The sequence below is a fragment of the Heteronotia binoei genome, chromosome 4 (assembly GCF_032191835.1).
Source record: "Heteronotia binoei isolate CCM8104 ecotype False Entrance Well chromosome 4, APGP_CSIRO_Hbin_v1, whole genome shotgun sequence".
Lineage (NCBI taxonomy): Eukaryota > Metazoa > Chordata > Lepidosauria > Squamata > Gekkonidae > Heteronotia > Heteronotia binoei.
The window spans coordinates 159,668,011-159,678,521 of NC_083226.1; positions in this window are offsets into that span (position 1 = coordinate 159,668,011).

Consider the following 10,511-nt stretch of genomic DNA (forward strand, 5'->3'; position numbering starts at 1 on the left):
AGAAAAAGTTCTCAAAGCATTGCCCTGATGACAGCAGATCTCATGGAGTGCAAATGAGTATTAGAGAAATACTTTCTAGGTACTCGTATATCCTGCTGGTCTGAGTGTTGTCTTCCCAAGACACTGCTGCTTCAGGCTCCAGCACACAGCAGGATTACCTGTTTTCACTGATGCAACCAAGACTGGCTGTCTTAGCGGGGCACCACAGGCAGCCGCCCCATTCTGGGAGCAGAGCTTGGGGGGCTGGCAACCTCCCACTTCACCAACTGGCCTATCCACCTGCCTCTCACCTGACTACATTGCCTGCCTGGGAGGAAATATTGACCTCTTTCAGGCCACTTCAAAAGCATCTTGGCAAGCCATGCAGGCCAGTTTCCAGAACTCTCGCGAGATTCCTTCTTCTCATGAGAGTCTTGAGAACCAGTTCTGGTTGCCTGTTGCCAGGGCAACCCCATTCCATGCTTGAGCTCTTCAGGAAGTAATCTTGCGAGAGTTCAGGCAGTCCTGTAGGATGTTGGTTTGCTGGGCTGTTTCAAAAGAGTGAAGAGGTGAAGAATATTATTTCCTCTGGTTCTTCAGTGAGGGTGAAAGGTACGTAGTTCCCTGTGCAAGCACCAGTCGCTTCCAACTCTGGGGTGACGTCGCATCACGTTTTCACAACAGACTTTTTAACGAGGTGGTTTGCCATTGCCTAAGAGCCCCGTGGCACAAAGTGTTAAAGCTGCAGTACTGCAGTCCTAAGCTCTGCTCATGACCTGAATTTGATCCCCTGCGGAAGCTGGGTTTTCAGGTAGCTGGCTCAAGGTTGACTCAGCCTTGCATCCTCCCGAGGTCGGTACAGTGAGTACCCAGCTTGCTGGGGGGGGGGGGGGGAAGTGTAGATGACTGGGGAAGGCAATGGCAAACCACCCCATAAAAAGTATGCTGTGAAAATGTTGTGAAAGCAACTCACCCCAGAGTTGGAAACGACTGGTGCTTGCACAGGGGACCTTTCCTTTCCTTGCCATTGCCTTCCCCAGTCATCTACACTTCCCCCCAGCAAGCTGGGTATTCATTTTACCGACCTCAGAAGGATGGAAGGCTGAGTCAACCTTGAGCCAGCTACCTGAACCACCCAGTTTCCATCGAGATCAAACTCAGGTCATGAGCAGAGAGTTTGGACTGCAGTACTGCAGCTTTACCACTCTGTGCCATGGGGCTCCTTGGAGGGGGGGAGGAAGGCAGGGTACAAACAAAGTAAGTAAACATTCTGCCATAATGGGATAAATTTAACCACAAAATTACAGAATCTGAAGAATGCCAGAGTTAGGGAAAGAGATTCCCCCTTGTCTCCCATCTAGTGAGAGGTATGCACAGAGCTGGCAAATAATAAGAGTTCTGTGCCTAACTGAGACCTTGAAAAATGATTGAAATATTAATAGGGGACCTGGTGATTTCTGCCAAGGATGGAGAGCAAGACCAACATTCCTCTTGGTTCCTAAGGGGTCCAGAATTTTTGACAACCGACTCAATAAAGCAGGTGACATCTACAGCTAGTTCCCTGGCCTCATTCTCTGCCAAAAACAAAGCAGACATTTATCCAGTTGATCAAAACATAGAGGAGGCTTTCTCTCCATTATCTAGGCCAGCAGGTTTAACTGTTGTCTCTGTTGATGTAGATCCTGTGAGACAAGCGTAACACCCCCACCATCTCTTTGTCCCAATACACCTTCTCAAAAAGAGGAAATTTATGTATGTCACACCTCTGGAAAAAAATCCGTCATCTATCTCCTTCCTCCCTTTTGGGAGTTATGTGCCAGAATTCAGAAGGAAGAGGCAAGATGAAGTGAGATGAGATGAAGAGTTTTTGTTATGCTTCTTAGATATGGGGTTGCTACTTGTACAGATTATTCCTCCTTCAGAGGCTTTCTTTGTAACAAGCAAAGAGGTTATTGTAGACAGAGTTTGTTCAAACTTTTTTTGTGGGTAGAATTACATGTCTGGACTTATTCATTCAGCCCTGTCTTTAAAGTTTGAGGGATAAAAAAGAATGGCTCCTAGAAGGTGCAAAGAGCAAGAATGCTTAGAAACAGAACATCTAACCTAAGAAGCAATTGTTTTGTGGGGAAAGAATGCTTATGAATGCCATTGCCTCTTTTGAATGTCAAAGGTAGGTGGAAGGATAGCAGATGCTGTAATGCTCTTCTGGTTTTAGTGACAGGTTTCTTATCTCTGCCTTGGATAAGGAAAAGAATGTGGCTCATTATGTGAGCCAGTGTGGTGTAGTGGTTAAGAGTGATTAAGGACTAGGATCTAGAAAACACCCATTCAGATCCCCACTTGTGCGATGGAAGCTTGACAAGTAAACTTGGGTCAGTCACACACTCTCAACCTCACCTGCTTCACAGGATTGTTGTGAGGATAAAATGAAGGAGAGGAGAATGCTGTAAGTAGTATAATCTCACACACACTCCTAATTGCCGGTGTATTTTTCAAAATCACCCCCTTGTTCCCTGTGCTTTGGCTTCTTCTGTGTCTGTGTGGCTTTGCCTCCGATGGCGGCCATTTTGTGCCTGACTGACTTAGCGCCTGACTCTGAAGGAATTATATTCTTAAGGCTGCAGTTCCTTCCAGAGCAGTTGACTACTGGGAATTCATAGATGGCGCGTGCTTCACACTGAAGAAGCAGATTGTCTTCAGAGGGCTACATAGGGTGGAAAGCAGAAGCAGCTTGTTCTGAAGAGTGGTTTTCCATCGAGATATTTGAGCATCTCTTCTTTTCTGTCTCCCCAACTCCCAATCTTCAGTGTTGACAAACAATGCATGCCCTTGTAAAGCCATCATTTGAGAATTATACTGTGAGAGATGGGCGTGCGCAAGTGATAGTCTATAAGTAATATTTATTTGGCTTATGAAAAAGCTGCATTCAGTGAAACGTGATGTTTCAAGCTGGCCATTACATGAAGGCAAACTTTACTTTGGAGACGGTTTTTGCGGATAGAAATTTATTCAAGATTTTCTACAACCCCTCAAAGACTGAAAACTTTTCCGGAGTCACGGAGTGAAATTGACTTGTTCTTTACGGGACTCTGTGCTTTTAAGTTTTGTAATTGTATTGATGCTTGTATATTTATAAAAAGGTTTTTGAATGTTTCTACTTTAAGGATGTGTTAGGCATATGTTTCAGGCGCAATTGTTTTGTATTCTGATTTTTCACTGTGCCGCCACTGTTCTCCTCAGTCTCTGGGTGAGGGCTGGAGACTTCCAGGAACAACAACTGATCTCCACACTAAAGAGATTGGTTCCTCTGGAGAAAATGTCTTCTTTGAAGGGTGGGCTCTACAACAGTCCTTTTCCTTTGCAAACCGCACCCTCCCCAGGTTCCACCCCAAAGCACCAGGAATTTCCCTGGGAAACCTGGGGCAAGTTCAGTGCTGAGTGGGATCAGGCTGTAACAATGTTGAGGATCAGATCTTCCTCCCCACCGCAAGTGCTGGTCCTTTTTGGTCAGGCGAGGCATTTCTAGGTTACCTGAATGAAAGAGGACAGAAGTTTAGGTGTTCTAGCTCTCCCCCTTCCTGATGGAACTGTGGAAGCCCCATCAGAACCCACATTGATTCCTGTTTGCAGGGATAGCTGTATGCCTCTGCCAAAACTGCTTCCTACTAAGCTTCCAAACCCAGATGGGGAAATTCTTGACGATTTGGGGGTGGAGTGTGAGTAGAGTGGGGTTTGGGGAGAGGAGGAACCTCAGCATAGCATAACACCATAGAGCAGGGGTGGCCAACGGTAGCTCTCCGGATGTTTTTTTGCCTACAACTCCCATCAACCCCAGCCATTGGCCATGCTGGCTGGGGCTGATAGGAGTTGTAGGCAAAAAACATCTGGAAATCTACTGTTGGCCACCCCTGCCATAGAGTCCACTCTCCAAAGCAGCCACTTTGCAATTGATCTCTGCAACCTGGAGTTCAGTTGTAATTCCAGAAGATCTCCAGGTCCCACCTGGTGGTTGGAAAGCCTACTTCCTGTGCCTGCTCCAAAAAGCAAAGTTTGAATCCAGTGGCACCTTTAAGACCAACAAAGTTTAATTCTGGGTATAAGCTTTTGCATGCACACAAACGCTTATACCCAGAATTAAACTTTGTTGGTCTTAAAAGGTGCCACTGGACTCAAGCTTTGTTCTGTTGCTTCAGACCAACAAGGCTACCCACCTGAACCTATGATCAATAAAGGTACAATTCAGGAACCCTATACCTACCTGCTTGGTCACCCTTTGAGCTCTTGTGTTCCCCACTCAAGAGGTGAAGTTGCTGTCACTGCCCACTCCTCATGCCTCTCTGCTTTCCCTTGCCTAAAGCAAACCGTGAGAGAGAAGGATATGAATATTTCAGGTCTGATTAGTGACAAGGAGTCATATCACACACACACACACACACACACACACACACGAGTCTTCTTAGTAGCAAGACATACAGTTGAGCAACTAGCTACAGGGCGATTGATCTGTGCTTCATAAATCTGGCCTGCTTATGTTTCTCATCTTTTTACTGCCTCCAGGAGGTCCTGCTCAATCAAACCTGGGTGGCTGTTCAAGCACACAGCAGACTTTACGTGTAACGGTCCGTACAAAATCAATTGAGTGTTCCATACAGCAGCAGCAGGAGGACACAGCTTTTTAATGTCAAATTTCTCTTTTAAAATACACGTGCTTCGTTCCGAGTCCAAGGCCTAAAGGACAAATAGTAACCCCACTACAGAGTGGTTTCCTATACTTGTTGCAGATCAGGAGTGGCCAAACTTGCTTAACATTATAGCTACATAGAATAAATGTCAGATGTTTAAGGACTACAAGGAAAGGGAGGGAGACAGGGAGAGAGAGAAGTGGAAATAAAGCAACTTTAACTTTAAATGCATTCTCCAAGCCACTTTTGAATGAGCTTTCACGAGTCACTGCTTGCTGCTTCATATACCTGAGGAAGGGAGCAGTGATTCATGACAGCTCATGCCTTGCCACAAATGTTTTTAGTCTTTAAGGTGCTGCTGGACTCTTGTTCTTTTCTACTGCTACAGGCAGACTAACATGGCTACCCATCTTGATCTATCTCCATGGAAGAGTTACAGCAGTTTCTAAGCACCCAGTGATTTCTTGCATGTGAGCTTCCACAGGAAGATGGAGATAAGAACCTGGGCCGCCAGAGAGTCTACTCTGCGGTTCTTACCACTACATCGCCCTGACTTTCACTGGGTGGCTGCTGTTGAACAGGGACAAGCAGCCAGCCCTGGCTGAGTCATGGAAGTCTGGCGGCATCAAGTCACCCAGAGAGTCCAGTGCCGGATTAAACCCTGTGGAGGCCCCTAGGCGGTCGAAATCTCAGGGCCCCCTCGCAAATTATCTCAGACTCTAAGCACCTGCCCCACCACCCACAGCCTACGCTGCAGCCTGCAGCCACCTTCTCAAAAGCCCCTTTGACAAAGCTGCGGGGGAGAGGCTGAGAGAGGCAAACTTGGCGAAGTTGCCAGCGGTAGCTGCACCAGGCAAGTGTCTCAGTTGCTGGCCGTGCGTGCAGGCTGGGAGGGCTGCAAGCAGGAGGGAAAGCCAGACTAGGCTTCCCAATCCCCAGGTCCCAGAGGGGGATCCCCTGGTTTTACAGGCTTCCCCCCTCCCCCAGCCAGCTGGCCAGCGGGGGAAGCCCCACTAGGGTTGCCAAGTCCAATTGAAGAAATAGCTGGGGACTTTGGAGGTGGAGCCAGGAGATGTTAGGGGTGGAGCCAATATCAAGGCTGTGACAAGCGCCGCAGCCGCAGGTTCCTGCGCCGCAGCCGCACTAGCAGCTGTCCCTCCCTCCTCCTCCCGCTCGTCCTCCCCGCCCCTCCGCGGCCACCTGAGGCTGAAGGCCTGGGTGAAGCAGGGTGGTGGCGCGGGCATGGAGAGCAGGGCCGGGGGCTCGGGGCCTAAGCCCCACCCCCACAGCCATCATGCACTTCCATGAACGATTCCCATAGGGAATGATGGGGAATTGAGCCGCTGGTATCGGGGGCTCTGGGGGGGCTGTTTTTTGAGATAGATGCACTAAATTTTCAGTATAGCATCTAGTGCCTCTCCCCAAAATACCTCCCAAGTTTCAAAAAGATTGGACCAGGGGGTCCAATTCTATGAGCCCCAAAAGAAGGTGCCCCTATCCTTCATTATTTCCTATGAAAGGAAGACATTTAAAAAGATGTGCAGTCCCTTTAAATGTGATGGCCAGAACTCCCTTGGAGTTCAATTATGCTTGTCACACCCTTGCTCTTGGCTCCACCCCAATGTCTTTTGGCTCCACCCCAATGTCTCCTGGCTCCACCCCCAAAGTCCCCAGATATTTCTTGAATTGGACTTGGCAACCCTAAGCCAGACTGGGGCCCCTAAAGTCATGGGGGCCCATAGGCCAGTGCCTACTTGGCTTAATTGTTAATTCAGCCCTGCCAGAGACTACTGTCAGGCAGCACGTTGTGTAGGAAATCCATGATGGCATCGATCCCAACACACTTTCCCAAAAAGCCAATGTTGTTTCACTTGACAAATAAAACTGAGGATCAATATCTGGATAAATGTGCATCGTAAATCACAGGTTCAGCTGAACATGAGTTGGATGTAACATGAAGATTAATACATGTATAAAGAAAACCAGGTAGACACCATGCATGGATTGTATGTGTGGTCGTTGCCGTTTGGGGACTGGGCTAATATAAAGCAGCTTCAATTGTTCAGCTATGACTTATGCCTAAGATGTCCATAGGTTAGAGGAAAGAAAATGCCTCTATTGTTTTCCCTCTACAGCGAAGGGCAGGGAGTGGAGACAGAAGCTCTGACTAATAAGATGTAAGATCTGACTAATGAAGTACCTGTATTCTGAAGGCATCGCCTCAGGCAGTGGATTGAGAGGACTGCATGTGCCACTTTGGTGGAACATCCCAGATGAACTGAAATGCCCTCCAGTATTATCTTGTGAGCAGATCAGAGAAAGACTGCAGGTGAAGTAGTCCGTAATAGACATATGAGCACTCAAGGACATTTATGTTGATATTTACAACCAGGGGACATTCAAGGACTTGTTAAAAAGAGACCTCTCTATTTATTCAATCTAAAACCAGGGCTTTTGGGTAGAAACAGTCCAGTAGGAACTTTGCGTATTAGGCTACACCCCCTGACATCACCATTGTTTCACACAGGGCTTTTTTGTCGAAAAAGTCCAGCAGGAACTCATTTGCATATTAGGCCACACCCCTGAAAGCAAGCCTGTCCTGTGTTTCTGTGCATTCCTGTTCAAAAAAAGCCATGTCTAAAGCATTTGTTATCCACCCGTGTCTCTTAGAGAGCTCAAGGCAGCTTGCAATATAAATAAACTACATAAAATAAACTATATAAAATACATAAAACCAACATTTTAAAAACCATAATTCAGGACAGCTTTAATAAAATGCAGTTCTAAATAAAACTGTCTTCAGTTGGGTCCTAAAAATTGAAAGTGATTCCTTTCCACCCCCACTATTTCCGCTTTCCTTTCACTGAAAGCCCCCGTGGCCTCTTGCCTTTTCCTGCCTCTCTATATCCTTCGCACCCACCAGCCAACTAACCTTTTCCTTCCCCCCACCCTGTCTTCAGTTTTCCCTCCTTCCCTTGGTCTAGTGGTTAAGTGCACAGACGCTGATCTGGGAGAACCGGGTTTGATTCCCCACTCCTCCACATGCACCTGCTGAGTGACCTTGGGTCAGTCAAAGTTCTTGAAAGAGCTGCTTTCTCCAGAGCAGTTCTCAAAAGAGCTCTCTTTTTTTTCCCTACTCAGTTATTAGCCTCATTCTCAAACCTTATCCATTTCTAATCCCCTTCCTTCTCTATCTCTAATAATGCCTTAAGCTGAAATGCTTCATAATAATTAATTATATCTGGAACTCCCCATCCAAGTTCCGATTGATGGTTGTATGCTAGCTTTTTTGGGATTCTGAGTTTCCTATTTCCAAATATCCATTCCCTTATTTTAGTATTCCAATTACTCATTTTTTGCTTATCTATCTCCAATGGTATCGTTTGAAAAAGGTATAACAACCTTGGCATCCAAAACATCGATACACTCTTTATTTTGGTGGTCAGACTCATAGTTCTTTTCCCACACTGCTGCATGTCCCTCTCTATCTTCTCCCAGACTTTTTTATAATTTTTCTCCACTATCCTGTTAATATTTTTATAGATTTCTATCCCTAGATATTTAATTTTCTTAACTCCCATCCCCATATTAGTGATCCTATTAATTTCTTTCCTTTCTTCCAAACCAACATTGAAGTACATTATTTCTGACTTTTCCATATTTATTCTTAAACCTGATGAGGCTTCAAAATCCTCTAATATAATTTTCGTTTCCCTAATAGCTTCTTTCGGATTAGACATTGTCATAATTATATCATCTGCAAACAAGTTAATTTTTATTTCCTCCTTTCCCATTCTACAGCCTTCTATTCTACCTGAATTCCTAATTCTTTCTGCTAATTGCTCTATGGCCATTATAAATAAGGATGGGGAAAGTGGACATCCCTGCCTTACCCCTCTCCCAATTGAAAACTGATCCGTATGTCCATTATTTACCCTTACCACTGCTGACCCCTCCCTATAGACCTCTTGAATGGCTTTTAAGAATAGTGGGCCAATCCCATACTTCTTCATTATGGACCATAAGAATTCATGGGACAGCGTATCGAATGCCTTATATACATCCAATTTAAGCAAAGCAAGTTGCCCAGAATGTTTATGGTACAATACATTTAATATATTCCTCAAAAGAGCTCTCTAAGCCTCACCTTTCTCACACAGGGCATCTGTTGCGGTGAGAGGAAGGGAAGGGAGCTTGTAAGCTGCTCTGGTAGTGAAGGGTGGAGTATAAATCCAATCTCCTCCTCCTCCTCCTCTTCTTCTCTTGGCAGCTTCTCCCTAGGAAAAGTCTGGCCAAGTTGCACAGTGCTAGTCTCTGGGCCAGACCCTTACATAGTAGGAAGCCTCCAATGAGGCACCTCATTTTCCCCTGTATCCCCCTCTCACTTTATTTTTCTCTTTCCCTCCTCCTGGCAACCTCCATATGCTCACCTTTCCCCGCTTCCTTCTCTTCTTCCCATCCACTAACCAGTCTATGTTTTATTTTACTCTCTCTTCAGCTATAGTTCTGTTTACTTCATTTGAGAATTAGATCTACTGATACTCCACTTTCTTAGTTCCCAAAAGAGACCCAAAGTGTCTCCTCTCTTCCTTTTCTTAGCTTCCCAACAACAACCCTGTGAGGTAGGTTAGGTTGAGAGCAACTGGTCCATGATCGTCCAGAGGACTTTCACAGCAGAGTGATGGGTTTGAACTCAGGTCTTCTAGATCCTGGTTGGACATTCTAACCCCTGTACCACACCGACTCTCCCCTGCCCTGGAGGTTCACAACCTGCCGGCCCGCATTGCACTGGTGGAGGGAACCTCCCCCAATGTCACCGGTGCAATGACATAACCCAGAAGCGACGTCATCGTACCAGCAACGTCACACAGCATCCATTCTAGGCATTTCCGGGGAAACTCTATGGTTTTCCTGGATGCTCTAGCCATTTGGGAGATGGCTACAACGTCCGGGAAAACAATAGAGATTTCCTGGAAACGCCTATAGTGGATGCCGTACGTTGCCAGCGTGATGACATCACTTCCGGGTGACATCATCGTGCCGCATGCGCATTGCATGCACAAAGATATTCCCCCGCTGGAGGCACAGAGGTACTTGGCAACCCTGTCTCAAAGCCAGTGCATTGCCTTCCACTACTGGAAATGCAAAAAGGAAACTATGTTATTTGGTTAGCATTAGAAAACTGTGGGATGTCATAGCATGCTGGAAGATATTGCAGATAAAAAGAGCTGATGACAGTCTCTTTCAGCACAAAATTTAGTAAATGTTATTGTCGTTATTAACCTACAAAATACTGTAAGGAGTGAGTCAGAGGTATACACTATCTTATCTGCTCTGTGGAGTCATAGTTTCTCTCACTGAAACTGCAAATGTAGAACAAGCACGCAATGTCTCCCAGCTGCTTTTAAAACAAGGGAGAGCTTAGTGCCTTTTTAAAATAGTTTTTAAAAGACTTTATAATCTAAAAATGCTCCTCTAAGTAGAGCTTCGGAGAACAACTTCTTCTGCTTTGACACTATGATCTTCTCTGTCCTGGTCATCTCTTTTATCACTTTAAAAAAGCCGGGAAGATGAAAATGGCCTGTGACATTTGTATTTTCCCCCAGTTTGGCAGCTGGATGTGTTGGGGCCAATCATAAACATCTGTAAAAATGCCCAAGTACAGTACCACCATAAGCTGGATGAGGCAGTAGCTCAGTTGGTAGAGAACAACATTTGGATATGGAGGATCTCAAGCTATTTCTGCAACCAAAAGATTTCAGGTCAAAGACTGGTGAAAGGATGAAACTGCCTTATACTGAATCAGACCACAGACCATCAATGTCACTATTGTCTACTCAGCAGAGGTGG